At 42.5% G+C, this 14,098-nt stretch overlaps 1 protein-coding gene across 1 annotated transcript in view; it reads right to left on the reverse strand.

The window, feature by feature from the left end:
• lrrc4cb (leucine rich repeat containing 4C, genome duplicate b) overlaps window positions 1-8,306 on the reverse strand; it is a 39,642-nt gene extending 31,336 nt beyond the window's left edge. Inside the window, exon 1 of the mRNA XM_056380130.1 lies at window positions 7,452-8,306. The gene's annotated coding sequence lies outside the window, so the exon portion shown is untranslated. The remainder of the gene's footprint in view (window positions 1-7,451) is intronic.
• Between the last annotated feature and the right edge of the window lie 5,792 nt (window positions 8,307-14,098).

A 14,098-nucleotide genomic window follows, 5' to 3' on the forward strand; every position in this document is an offset into this window, starting at 1 on the left:
AGCTATTATCCCTAATTCTCTAAGGGAATATCTCAGTAAGGCGGAGTAAATTTGAGGCTGATAAGCAGACAATGAGATTTGCCCGGGCTTTGAGGCAAAGCCCTTCCAAGGTCTTGTTTTCACCTACACTGGGTTTGAACTTGAGGCGTCAAATGGCAGAATACAAATGGTATATGTTTGATTTGGTCAAAAAGTTATACTCCAATTATTGTGGAGAATAGTGTGAGATATTACAATATAGTAAACACATGGTGTCGCTTGAACCTCACCGCTGCATTTGTTGCACAGCTTAGGGATCGGACCTCCTGTCCACCAGGCGGTACCTTACCTTTAGCACCAATAAGTGTCAGCCTGCACGTGGCATACGTCTCAGCTAGTCTCTACACCAGTTAGTCATGTGACCATGCACAGCACACACTCTAAACACTGCCTGAACAGAAACTGATTGGTCATCTCCTCTATTATCGGCGAATGGGAGAATGAGAACAGAGAAGAGGCTGTCACATTCACACCTGCATGTGGCACACTGCAGTTGCGGATCGCGAATGTGGTTAGATTAATCGCGCAGCACTATGTTGGATTCTGCTGTGTTGTGTTTTGAGGTGACATAAGCAGGTGCTGTGCAAACTTGCCGGTGGGTGGCTTACAACATACATTTATTGTGTTGCGCATATAAGCTGCTTGCGGTCTTTGCAGAGTAAAGATTTGATTCTCTTTTCCTCTCTGCCCTCTGTGAATCTCTAATTAGCAAACCACAAAAGGTTAAAGGGAGAACCGTAGCTTCTCACATCAGGAACATCCTGCAGGAAATTTCTTCATGGTGTAAAGCTGTGGGCCGTGTGTGCAGGAGGAGCACTGAGGAGTTTTGTTTCACAGATGAAATGCAGCTGAAGGTGTAGGTGTTCCATTTTTGGCCATGCTAGCAGCGTAGCTGTAGGGATGCTTATGTTTGTTGGTCAGTCAGCCAGTCCGCAACTTTTGGCCCAAAGTGAAATATCACAACATGTACTGGACTGATTGATGTGAAATGTCGCGCAGACAGAGGAGGAATCCTTCTGACTTTGATGAACCCCTACATTTTCTCCTAGGGCCATGAGACTGATGTTTCTGGCTTTTTACAGAAATGTCTTGACAACAGCTTGATGAAATTTGGTACAGATATCCACTGAGATATAACTGAGGCTGAATCCTGACATCCGTGATTTCCTGACTATTACTATAGCGCCAGACAGGCCAATGTTTTCACTATTTCACACAAATATTTCTACATCTGCTGGATGGTTTGGCACCAACTTTTTCCCAGACATTCATGGTTCTCAGTTGATGAATCCTATGGACTTTGGTGCCTGTAGGTTCTGCCTCACAGAGCTGCTAGCATGGCTGTAGACTTGTTATCTTCTTCTTGACTGAAGTTTAATTAATATGACGTTTCGCCTCTTAAACAAGACACTTCCTATACATCTGTGTATTTATTATCTTTACATACACGGTGTACAAAAAAAAGTAGTTTCTGTTTCTGTTCAGTTCAGACCACATTCCAGAGGAAGTGAAGGAATATTTCACCATTACTCAAAAAAATCTGTGTTTTTACTATGAAATACTCACTCACTGTAGGGAGCTTTTTTAAGATTGCTCCTGAGCAGAGGGTGATAGATTTGATTGTGGCGTTTACAACATGGATTCCAACAGCTAGCCCAGTTAATCTCCTGCAGTAAAATAAACTTCACTGTCCATCACTGTCTAGCGCCATATTTTGGCAAAAAATTGGACGGTTTGGAACATACTGACCATACAGATGGACAGAAGAGACGTGGATAATGCTGCAGGAGTTTAGCCGATTCTATGGACATACTCATACTTTTTTTTTTTTTTTTTTTTTAATTCATTGTAGCAGCTGTGAATGCAAGCTGCTGTCCTCCATGAAGGAACAGGAGCCACCTTTCAAGCCTACACTGGGAGAATGTTTTGATATTCAAAAACACAAAACAAAGACACATATTCTAGCAACTAAAGCTCAAGTTTTTTTTTTTTTTTCCAGATAGGTCACATCGCAGTAAGTGTTCAGCTATATTTACTTGTAAAATGAACACTCGAAAGTTAAAAGCGACAGAATATCTTTCTTATTTTGTCTCTCACACGGCGCTCAGCCTCCATCTGGATAACAACCCCGCCACTCACTGAACAGAGTAGACGCAGAGAGAGGTGTACCTTTTCACTAACGTTGTAGTATTAACAACTCTCTTCTATGGAAAGTAGCTGACGTTTGTCCAAAACATCGTTAGATTTGTTGCTAGGTGCTTTTTTTCTCTGCAACATTGCACGCTGTAAGTAACTTTATGACTCATCACTGGTCACGTGGTGTTCGGCTGACAAATGGTGCAACTTGATCACTCAGTCAGTCAATCCCGGACATTCACATTTATAGGTCTGGCCCCGCAAAAAAGAAATGACTACAACAAACAAATTTAGCCAAGCATTACCTTGGATGTCTAGACATTTTGTGAACTGCACATCAATAATACCACGCTGACTGGGACTTACTTTCTATTTAGCTGAATGATTAACTGAATTGATGGTTACCTGTCCTGAAGGTTTTCTCTGTTTTTGCAAGTAAAATAGAGAGAGTTTGGATCAGATCCAAAATGAAATGTTCTCAGAAATAATTTCCATGGTGCACAGCTTTCTGTGTTTTCCTGCACGCTGCATCAACAGTTTTTTCATGTCTTGATTTTATTCATATTCCTACAATCTGAAGAAAACTTCTGAAATACTAAAGAAATAAAAAATCAGTGAAACTCTTGTGTGAAAGCCATAATTGCCTTTAGGACATTGTTTACTGTAATTATTATTCATTCTTTAGAGCAGTGGGCGGTACTCAGCTGTGCCTCACATCACAGCACCACCGTATCTATAATCACAGAAAATAATGTTGACTCGTGCATTATCGCTAAACGGCGTATGTGTAGGCTGTTGGGAATCTGTGGAGAGCATTATGGCATTTGCAGAAAGTGGCTGGTTTGCTGAGGAGGCAGAAACATGGTACCCGTAGCCTGAACATACTCTTTCTATCAGAAGCTCTCACTGGAGTTGATGGCTGGTTCCTGCTGCAGGCCACTGCAGACACATGGTACACAACACAGATGGTGAAATAAGGCACCAACGGCTGCAGTCAAAACAGTGAACGTGTCACGATGACATTTGTGCCATAAGTTATGATTTTGTGCAGCGTCAACACTGTCACTCCACATAAGGCACACTTAGTGATAATGAACAGCACTGGATCTACAGACGCACACACAGATACAGCCTCTTCATACATCACCACATTAATATTTGTTGATTTAGAAATTCAGACTCGTGAATGACACAGAGCAGGATTCGCTGAATAATCCCCCCTTTCTGGTGCACAAAGGCAAAACTTAAGCTGCTACAGTGAATACTAAGTCTCTCCAGCCTGGCGTGCATTGGACTCTTTCACACCCGAGCAGTCCAACTCGTTCGGATCGGCCTGTCTCTTTACTCGACACAAACACATGTTTTGTGGAGGTACTACTGGAAAGATACAGAGTGCTATCTATCAAAATGGAGCCGGCTGGAAGTCAGTCTAATCTCAAGCTGCATCCCACTTGCTTATTTATGTCACAGAGGCACATACAGTACATATCCATACACACACACACACACACACACACACACACACACACACACAATCCTTCTGCATTAGTTAAGATAAAGAAAAAAGGCACCGGCCTGGGGACAGACAGAATGTCAGCCATAAATTATCACCACTCCCAACACCAATCCTCATATCACACAGAGAAGCATGCAGAAGGCAATATAAGCGATGAAGCAACAAAACAGTGCCACCTTCTCGTGAAGCATATCCCTCAAATACACTGACTGCCCCATCATTCGCCAGAAGCATAAGTGCAATGGCGAAGATAGTAATTTGAAAATGAATCAGCATTTTTGCTGTTGAAAGGTTGAAACCAAAGGCTTTCAAAAATGGACATTAATCCCTCCCAGTTCAAATAATGTAAGTGTATTTTAACAAAAGCCCTCATTATACAAAGAGGTGTTTAGTCGCAGAAGTTTACACAGTCACTTACTAAAGAAAAGGGACATTAGATGCACTGAGAAAAAAATGATCTATATCTAGGATTGCAACAATTTTTAATTTTCCTTATGGATTAATCTCTTGATTGGTATGTTTTTTGAATAATCAATCAGTAGTTTAGTCTATAGAATGCCAGGAGATGGTGACAAATGCTCATCACGTTATCCCAGGAGGTGACGCCTTTAAATGATAATCCCAGAACCCAGAGGTGGTCAATACATAATAATATGAAACGAGGAAAAGCCGCAAAGCCTCACATCTGAGATAATCTATGATAGTTTGCTTGATAAATGACTTGTTTGTCAGTTAATCATTTATCGACTTAATTGTTCCAGCATTAAATGAATCCTGAGTGTCTTCGGCTAATTTCAGTACCATCGCAGACTGACGCCGAACATACTGCCATTGTAAGTACGTCTTGAAAATGTCCCTAAAATCAGATGGAGATTTGGTTGCAGCATCAATGAACTTTCTTTTCTGCGGTTGACCCGCAACCCGAGGAGCGGGAAATTAATTATGAAATCTGGTTTGACTGACAGCTCATTTAAAGTCTAAAAGAAGGGAGAAAACAAATCATGCAGTTTATTCCACACAGGTGTGGAACTGGTCCTTGAAATTACTCAGTGATTAACATCCCACCATGCTTAGTGTTGTGTGTAAAAACCCTGTGCAGACCTAGTTGCTCATTATTTTGGCTCCTGTGGCTCAAAGAAGAAAAATCTCTTACTTTTATAGAGGGTTGATTGTGGGAGTATATTATGTATATTGTTTGACTTAATTATGTTTGATGATTAGAAAATGTGGCTGAGGTGATGATGTCATGAAAATATATTGAGAAGACATAACCACCTGGGAAGAACAGATGCATATAGTCCTCCACTGTGATGTTTGTGCATTATCTCCAGATGCAAGAAAAAAAAACAAAAAAGAAGACAAGTCTGTCTGAGGTGTAAGAAGGCAGCTTGTCACAAGAAATTTAGGGAGCGATATGATGGAGCTGCAGCCGTAAAGGCCTTATTATGTGTAAATTACCTCTTTTACGCAGCAGGTTGTGCAAGAACAAAAGCAGCAGTTTATTGAGGAGGAAAAAATCTCTGATGGTTAGATGAGTCACCATTCACTCTGTTCTCTGAACCAGTGGTTGACTACATGTGTGTCACGCATGAAAAGGAATCTATTCGCCCAAGTGCTGATTTCCCACAGTGAAGGCTTCTGTCAGGGCTGTTCTGGTGAGTGGTCCTGGCACAGTTTACATCCATTTGGTCCCTTAGCGGGCAGGTAAATGCCAAAACCTACGCCTGTCAGAGTGATCACATTTCTTATGCTTTGGTGTCTCTGTCATCATGACCGGAGGAGTGTTACAAGGTGAAAAAAAAAAAAAAAATCCACAGGCCGTGACAGGTCCCCGAGTTGTTTGCGGAGCATGGAAATCATGTTTACCACCCTGGCAGTAACGGTCATCAGTCTCAACCAAGCTGAGCCCTACAGTTATACTACAAACACTGTTTCTGGCCACCTTTAAAGTTCAAATGGAGGAACTGCTTGTAAAAATTTGTCACATTTCTCTGTTGAATTCTCAGTTGAGTCTTTTTCTCAGTGTAGCAGCTCAGGTTGTGGCCCAGTGCCTTATTGATACACTCAGTGGTGTGTGGCCTTCATTTTAATTTAATGCCAATCTAAAAAGAAACAAAACAAATTCGACTGTAAACAAAAAGGTTAAAAGGAAAGTATTTTTCTGCATAGAGGATGAAATGCATATTTCACTACGAATAATTGTGAAATGCTGGTGGCAACACCAGTAGCAGCTTGATCGAAGACATTTATTCTTCTCAAATAGTTTTGTCTGAGTCTTCAGACATTTAAAGGACACACTGATACTGATGTGTAACAGGGTCGTCTTCACTGACAGAACACTTTACAAATGGTTCGATCCATCATTTAATCATAAAGACCCCCCCCCCACCACCACCACCACCATCACCACCATCTTCAACTCAAGCAAACAGGCTATAGATGAAATATAATGAGTAGGTTATGCTTATGCATGCACGCAAATATTGTGGTAACCAACTCTCTAAATGACAGACCCTCTCTCAAACACTCAGACTGCGTCCTTCATTTTACAGGCAGGTCGTTAAATCTCCAGGTGTGAATATGACAGTGTGCACTGGAGGACGAACCGGTTCAGGTTTAAGTGCAATGCTTTTTGGCTGCAGCAGCAATTTCAGATGTGATGGCTGCTCCTTCTATACCCGTTCCAACCAACACACAAGTATTTTCAGCATCAGGGCATTTTCAGCACCTCCCACTGATGGACAGCTCCTATTCACATTTCTTTTTTCTTTTTTTCTTTCTCTTTTTTTAAGAAGGGCTGTGTTTGCCAAAGCAACAACTGCAGGACTTGACAGTTTAAATTTTAAAGAATATACCCTGCAGTGGTTAATCTGCTCAGGCTGTGGTAAGAAGAAATGACAACCTCATTTCTCCTGGAGGTGTATCACCCATGGGTGGCTTTGCTGGTTTTCTTTTTTTTTTTTGCAGACATACTGGGTCAACACGCAGAAGCATAGAGAGAGAGAGAGAGAGAGAGAGAGAGAGAGAGAGAGAGAGAGAGAGAGAGAGAGAAAGAAGGGGGTGGGGGGGGGGGTGCATGAGGTTGAGCACGAGCAGATTCTGCCGTATAAAGCCTGGACCTGGAGCTTTTGCTTTGCCACATTCCAACTCAAAGCGCCCCTTCCTGTGGGGGCCAGCCGGCCCACCTGGCCAATCCGGCGCTCTTTTTGCTGCAAACGTGTATGCTGAGAATACCTGAACTGAATTTGAATTACCATATGACGTAGGCCTTTTTCTAGCAGTAATGTCCTACTGGCAACAGGGACTACCACATACAGACCCATACAGTCTCTACCAAGCGCTCAAAGACACAATTTGTTGCACCAGCTACCCCCCCACCCCCACCCCCACCCCATACACACACACACGCACACACACACACACCTCCTCAACCCCCCTTTTCTGCTCCCATCTATCTTTATCTCTATCTACAGCTCTGTGTATATCTCTCTCTCTCACACACACACACACACACACACACACACATTCAGAAACACACACAATCGCTCACACACGACAGAGACAGCTATCACAACCCACCTATGGAGACGAGATAAAAGACACAGTCTGTTAAAGAATTTAAAAAAAGTACCTCTGGTTACATGGAAGTCTGTGAGCCAGCCACAAATTACGGGTTAAATGGCGATGAGTAATGGGAATATACAGCAGCACATCACGCCGAATAGCCTCATCAGGACTGAATTCAATTAAAGATACTTACGCATTTTCTCGAATAAATGAAATCGAGGATGAGAGCAGTGCAGGAAAAATCAGCAGGGCCCCGGTCCCCGTTTTCAAGATTTGCAGCGCGACCGAGGCACAAATCTCCATGTGAAAGGGATCGGAGGCTGCTGCAGTCCGCGTCTCTCTCTCGATCACAAGTCAAGATGCTCGCCTGCGAAAAATGCCAAACATTCAGAAAGAGTTGCGTGGATCTGCGGTGCGGCCACCATTCCCTCGGATGTAGTGAGTGAGCCACCGATGAAAACCCTGAGGACCAGCAGTAGCCTCCTGGACCTGAAGATATTCCTCTGGACTGAGAAGGAGGAAATCCTGCAGAGTTTATGATGGGGGGATCAAGTCTGTGTTTAAGCCCTTTTCCCCCCAAACCAGTCACAGTCCAAAACTGACTCCCACCGGTGGTTTCCTCTCTCAAAAAAATGGCCAATTCAAATTCGACCCGAAAAAATTGAAAGAAAAAAAGGAAAGAAAAAAAAAGAAACCAAAGTGGGCTCTTTCTTTAGGATTCAGCAGTCTGGCTGCTTTTTCTGCGCTGATCATTTCCTTTGAAAAAGATCAGTAGACAGACGTGACAATTAACAATTACCTATTTACAGCATTGTTTATAAGGTCAGCGCAGAAAGGGGTGCAGAAGCGTCCTAAAAAAAAAAAAAGAAAAAAAAAAACCCTGAGAACGCCTATTGGATAAAATTAAGGATATCCGTCCCACTGCAACCATCACACGCGTCGCATCAGGACAATCGGGTTGCCATAGCCTGCTCTAAAAATCGCAGAGCATATGGTGCACACTGTTTTCTACCAAGAAGAATGGGAAGAATGGGAAGAATCCACGAGATGCTATATCCCCCCCCACCCCCCCAATCTGGTGTATTGATTATATAAGCGCTGATATTAGTAATAATTCCCTTGTCAGGGAGACTGTCCGATCCGGGTGGTGTGGCAGCAGCAGCAGCAGCAGCAGCATCCGTGTGTTGCAAATAAAGCGGGTTTCTGCCACCGGCTCCTAATGGTTCCCCCGCTCGCTGCAGTCCATGACTTGAATAGCGAGCACGTTGAAATCACGGTCTCCAGGCACAGATCTGCCACGCGCTTGTGTGCGCGAGTCACGTGTGTGTGTGTGTGTGTGTGTGTGTATATATGTGTGCGTGTGTGTGTGTATCCAAGTGTAGGTAGGTGCGCGCCTGTGTAGGCGTGAGTGTGTTCCTGTATCACCCAAGGACCACTTTAACTTTGACCACTTTGCCTGCCTGTCCATCCGCCCATTTAAATCACTCAGCGGTCGTTAATTATCAGGGATCAATGGCATTAATGCATAAAGCCCAGATCTGATGTCTTTTGAGTGTGTTTGTGTGTGCGTGGGTGCGCGTCCACGTGTGATTCAGTTGTTGATGAGGTATGGTTGCCACCTACAGGCGTTAGTCTCTGTCCAGTCATCCAAAACGGACCATTTCCACAGTCTGCATCCACAAATAAATCCACATTCAACATGTAGAGGTCTTATCAGCTCTCCTCCACATTAAAAGCACGGATAGAGAGTGTGCATGAGTCCACCATGTTGAAAACAGCTGGTGGAGAAATACTGATGGAGGCTTTGAATTTACTGGAACACTACATTATTATTTCCCCACCTCTTATTTCCAATGAGCATATTTATGTGAATCCAATGTATTCCTTTCAAAAACACTGTGGAAGCAGACTGAAGTAACCTAGGCAACCTCTGCGCGGCTGAAATTTGCCTCGACTGGTGATGGTCATATAAAGGGGGAAATCTTCATCCACTGCAGAGCCCAGTGTGACAGACAGGTTGCTGCTGTGGGGCAGGGGAGGTTTAGTGACTTGCAGAACCTGAAGATGGACAAGTGAGGGTGCATTCATTTGATCTGAGATGAACAGCCTGTCTCATTAGATGACATAATGGGCCGCAAGTCAGCTACGTGACAGAGCGGCTCCTGGCCACCGAGGCCGTGCTGCTGAATGAGACCGAGGGAGATAGAGAGCGAGAGAACAAAGATGAATATAAATCAGTCATAATGGAAATGTATTACATGTTGTTTTGATCACCGGAGGGAGGGGGGGGGGGGGGGGGGTGTCTATGAAGTCCTGAAAGAAAGTAATTACAGTTTATCTATACAGACCAGTGGTGACAAAAAAAAAAATCTGAATTTATAGTTAGAGAAATGTGAAACAACCATAGCAGCTACTTCCATACAGGACATGAAGGGTCACTGAATTATATGAGTATGATTCATATGTCACCAGATGAACACCACCACGTTAGACTGACATGTTAAACAGCACTCTTCCCCCACCACCACCATCATCAAAGCACCAAACGAGGAAAATGGGGCTGCAACTATGACAATTAGTTTCATTATCAAGCAATTTGGCAATTTGATTCATCGTTTCATCCATAAAATGTCATGAAACAGGAAGAAAAAAATTACAATTTTCCAAAGTTGTTGACATCAAAGTGCTTGTTTTGAGACACCATCCACAAAATTAACCAGGAAATATTCACACAAGTCAGAACTAGTGAATTTTTTTATTTCTTTTTGTTGTTGTTGCATTTCTTCTTAAACAAAAATCTCCAGCTTCAGTGTAATGGCTCTGTGAGGCTGTAATAGAAAATCACTCTGTTAGATGAACCAAAGCGTTGGACAAATTGAAATTTTGACCTGATGATGGTGCTAGATGAGAAGTCAGGGGATCACCAAAGTCAGTAGGAGTCAACATAACTGTCAGCGCCGAGTTTCACGACAATCCATCCAGCAGCAGTTAAGATGTTTTAATGCGATGGAACGACCGGTCAACATTACCAGACGTTGACGTCCCTAAAGATTCAAAGCTAGTGTGGCAAAAAAAAAAAAAACTTAAATGATCTTTTTCCAGAATAGTTGCAGATTCACTTTCTCTCGATCGACTCCTTTATCAATCAGCTGAAGGATTAAGCTCTGACTATCTTTTGTGAGGATGAGTTTCCAGAGACACGATGAATCTAATCTGCTGTGGCCCGACACGTTACTACGACACTACGTTTGATTTTCCTTTGTTTCGTCATCTGTCAATTGTGTTACAAAGGTCGCAACAGTTATCTATTGTTATGGCTAATAATTATGTATGAAAAAGAAAATTCTTTAAAGCTGGTAGCAGTCGTATTTATTCACTGTATAATGAAGATCTGTGAGGTTGACAGAGCTTTATAGAAAGCTGAGATGAAAAAGTGTGAGGATCATAAGAAATAAGATGTCAAAAAAAAAAAAAAAAAAGGTTTTTGACTGAATCAAAGTCAGAGACTCAATATGAAAACTAAAAGTCAAACTCTGTCCTTGTGCTTCTACACAGTGAAACGCAGTATAACTGCCATGACATGGCAAAATGAGCGATACGGCTTTAATCTGGTGGACCATTCGGAATATGACAGTGGTTCATAAGTTCTTCACTTCCCCCTTTTTAAGTTAATATTCATCCAACTTTAGCGTCTCACACTGAAAACAGTTCCCAAACTCTCATTTTAGTTCTTTTTCTACATCTGTGAAAGTCAGAACTTTCCTCCTTTTTATGCATAATTAAAAGAGTGGCTTGTCAAAACACAAGCCAATTTCACATAGATTAAATACAGTGTGTCCTGGTCTAGGAAGTGAAACCAGTGGAAATCTCATCTCAGAGAAGTTCCATTGCCTCTGATAAAGTCAGATCCAGGTGTACACAGCTGGACCTTTGTGGCTTTCTCATTACCTATACCGGCGCATAATTGGACTTTTATTTCAATGTCATTTTTCATACGCTGCACTAATATTAATGTGGTAAGAGTTACATAACTGCGAGAGACTTTCACAGTCTCCACTACAAACACTTGAGACACACTTGATATATTTTCTGTCATCAGCATTTTATTCACGCTTTGATGAAATATGAATTTTAATTCATTCGAGATCTCCTGAGCAGGAAAAAAAAAAATTAAAAATAAAAGTGCAGGGAACAAGGGGAGGCGTACACACACCCTGTGCTGCTGTAAATGAAAAGCCTCAGCAGATCTGCACAGTCAAATCAATGTCAACCACATGCTGCTCCGACTGCGTACACCCTCATTACAGTGTTTTTCATACAAGGACAATATAAATATACTGTTTGTCTTATTTAGCCCTATTTGAATCCATACAACAGTAATACTCGGTGTCAATGCCAAGGATTTCCAGCCCACAGATGACTTCCGCGTGGTAAATCAGCACAGAGTTTGAAGCGTGTTTGACAGCTCAACAGCCTCCATTACTTATGTTTTCCAGTTGGAAATAGTTTGGATCACGCTGGTGCTCCTGTGCATTTTTTTTATTTTTCTCAAGGCTTCCATCAAGCTTGAATGATGTGTGATTAACTGCAGCTTGATGCATATTAATGACATTTTTTTTGTCAGGATTAATCTCAGTCTTTTGAAGACGGACAGACGGACAGACAGACGAGGCTGCGCCCAGCTTCCCTTTGGTCTTCTAAATGCAGCCGGATGGATTTGAACCTCCTAACGAAGCGTTTTCACGTGATCAGGAGAAAAAGCAAAACTTCACTGAGCATCCATTAGTTTTCGTTCATAACTGCTCGAGATGTGATAAAGATGAGAAAAGAATATTGCAAATTTTGAAACAGCTCTCTGCTTCATTCAGTCTTCTGGGAGGAAGAAGGTTCCTTCCACTGACTTATTTAGACATTTTTTGGCTTTAAAGTCTGTCAAACAAATTGAAGGACACAGATGGGGTTGGGGTGGAGGGGGTGGGGTTGTGTAAAAGTGTTTAACAAATTATAGGCAGAGATGGCTTCGGTTCATTCTTTTTTATCCCTCGTTTTTGGTCAGTTGCCACTTTCCTGTCAAAATAGATTTGGCCTCTATATTTCTTTTGCTCTGTGAGACGTTTTCTTTCCCATCTTCCATCTTTTCTATCTTCTTCCATCAGCCTACTGGGATTGTTGGAATCGGCTGCTGTGGTAGCTCATGTCCCAGACTGCTTTCTGGGACAAACTTCAAGAAGCTGGGTAAAAAAGCCTGGGAAAGAAAAAAAAAAAAAAAAGATGGAAGGGGAAAATATGAGAGAGAGAGAGAGAGAGAGAGAGAGAGAGGATCCTCTAGCACTACGGAGCCTCTTCAATTATTCAAATGGCCGCTGTCCCTCTGCACTTGTTCTCTCTACTTGGTTTGAATATTAAAATGGCTGCCCCCAAAGAGACAGATATCCAGATGATGAAGCCCACGCAGAGAGCAAAGGCTGAGTGTGCTTGACTCCCTGCATCCCCACCGCAGCAGTCGATGAACGAGAGACATGTCTGTGCAACTGACTGCGTGACTTTGAGGAGGGAAGTATTCCTGTCATGTTTGGCCTGAATTCCATGAAAGACAGGCTGAGGGACCGCGTTATTTGCATCAAGTGGAGCATGTAGTACCTGTATCCCGACAGACAGGAGATGCCACTTCCTCACAGGGGGTGCACAGTGAAGTGGTAACAGAGGTCCTGATCCCGTCTTCCGGGGGCTCCGGGCCTGGTCACCAGAGTCTGATCGTGAACCTTACGAAAGGTCACAATCTACAAAGCAACGCCTGTCAAATAAAAAGTAGTCGGAGATTAAATTTGAATCAAAATTGTAGTAAAGTTTGTGTACTAGAGGAAGTGTGCTTGGGAACATTATACTAGTAGGACAGGTTAAGTGGTTTGATCCCTGCCTCCTCCTCACTATACGTCCAAGCGGTCTTGAGCAAGACATTTATGTATTTTTGGAACAAAAATAGTTGCTTTGGACAAAAGGCTTTGGCAAATGAATGTGATAAGCTGAAGTGCACTTGGACCTTTCTCCTTTCAAAGGAACAAAACAACATTAAGTGATTTAATAGTGCCTTTTTTTTCTCTCTCTCTCTCCCCACAGGCCTCCAGAGTATCTTCAACTCTCCAAGGCGCTGTTTCAACAGAGTCTGTGGGACTCTGCTGGAGAGACGGAGAACCTTTTCTTCACACATTCCGGTGGGTGTTTTTAATGGCGGTGGTGGAGAGCAACTGATGAACGTGTCGAGTCCAAAATTCTCCCATAGGTGTTGAACATGGTTGAGAACTGGTGACTGCGAAGCTCCACAGCATATGATTGACATCATTAAACCAGTCGCTGACCCCCTGTTCCCCGTACGGAGGCAAATGTGTCTTCACTCAGTTATTCAGGGATTTAATTTTTCCACTCATCTGTCTTAATATAGTGAACTAGAGAGAGGACTTAGTGCATGTGAGTCAATAGAAACTCCCTCCAGAGAGTCCCCAAGACAATTTAATTCATTTTTATATATTTTTATTTTATTTATTTATTTTTATTTCATTTTATTTATTTCTTTTTGTGGTATTCAGTGATCAGAGTGAGCAGCGTAGGAGGATGAACCTTAATGGACCGTGTTTCCTCTCATTACAGCAGCTCCAGATAATTGAGGTGGCATTTCTGTGTATGCATATTACACTAAAGCCCCTTAGTGGATTGAGAAAATAATAAAAAAAAAAAAAAAAAACCTCAGCTGGTCTAATGGCTGCTCTAAAGGCTGTAGATGTTTCCACACTGATGTGAGTGGAAAGGCGCCAGTGTCAGAGTCACTTCTTGGAACAACAAGCA

The sequence above is a fragment of the Seriola aureovittata genome, chromosome 1 (genome assembly GCF_021018895.1).
Source record: "Seriola aureovittata isolate HTS-2021-v1 ecotype China chromosome 1, ASM2101889v1, whole genome shotgun sequence".
NCBI lineage: Eukaryota > Metazoa > Chordata > Actinopteri > Carangiformes > Carangidae > Seriola > Seriola aureovittata.